The 917-nt window shown below is 39.1% G+C and overlaps 1 non-coding gene across 1 annotated transcript; it reads right to left on the bottom strand.

Annotated features, from left to right (window-relative positions):
- Positions 1–385: 385 nt before the first annotated feature.
- Positions 386–458, bottom strand: Trnak-cuu. Its single transcript has one exon. It is a non-coding gene; the product is annotated as a tRNA-Lys (tRNA).
- Positions 459–917: the final 459 nt, after the last annotated feature.

The following is a 917-nucleotide window of genomic DNA, read 5'->3' as shown; positions in this document are numbered from 1 at the left end:
GCAGTACTCGCCGGGGGAAGCAGAAGAAGATCAAGACCTCCATTCCGTTAAAGAGACCAGGTGGAGAGAGACCGTCTACACTTGGAACAGCCAATTGGCGCCAAACAGCGAAAAGGAAGAACGACTGGCTCATAAAACAATACTCCTGGGGTATAAAAGAGGTGTCTTTAAACAACTTCTCCCTTTTCTATGCAGATATTTGGCAAATACAACTCAGAGCGCTATGTTTTCGGATGGTTATAACTTATAACTTTATGAGACTATGTGAAACCCCCCTAATTATTTATTATATTTAGAATCTATTGCAATATTAATCACCATTACTTTTGATCCTTTTTTTTATGATTTACTTGTGATTTGTTTATCACATAAAAATACTAATTTGCGCCCAACGTGGGGCTCGAACCCACGACCCTGAGATTAAGAGTCTCATGCTCTACCGACTGAGCTAGCCGGGCTGATAAAGTACCGTTATTCAGTTTGTCAATGATAAATAGCTGAAAGTTATAAGATAAAATATTTATTCTTAAATTCATTAAATCATTATATTCACCGAAAAAGCGTTTATTCAAGTAGATAGATAGATATAATTTAGTTGAGGTATGCGACCTAAGGCCTAAAGTCTATTGTGTTCTCTCCTCTGTGACAAACATTTTCACAAAAGCCCAGCACTTGAATGAAATCCAGAAAATTGATGTGATCCGTAGCCAAATATATGGGTACACGGATCTTGAAACTACGTCTACAGATGCACGAGAGTTTCCAGATCCATATCGCTAAGCCGGCAGTTTGATCAAGTTGCCATACTCACGTTGTAGAGGAGTTTCTTAAGCAATGCCAGTGTAGAATGCGACTAGTAGACGGAATATGTCTCTGAGTAGGATAATCGTGTCTTCACTGTCCACTCTTTCCTCCGA

Source organism: Bactrocera tryoni, chromosome 3 (genome assembly GCF_016617805.1).
Source record: "Bactrocera tryoni isolate S06 chromosome 3, CSIRO_BtryS06_freeze2, whole genome shotgun sequence".
NCBI classification, from domain to species: Eukaryota; Metazoa; Arthropoda; class Insecta; order Diptera; family Tephritidae; genus Bactrocera; species Bactrocera tryoni.
Note: the sequence above shows the minus strand (reverse complement) of the source record. Positions and strands in the feature narration are given on the sequence as shown.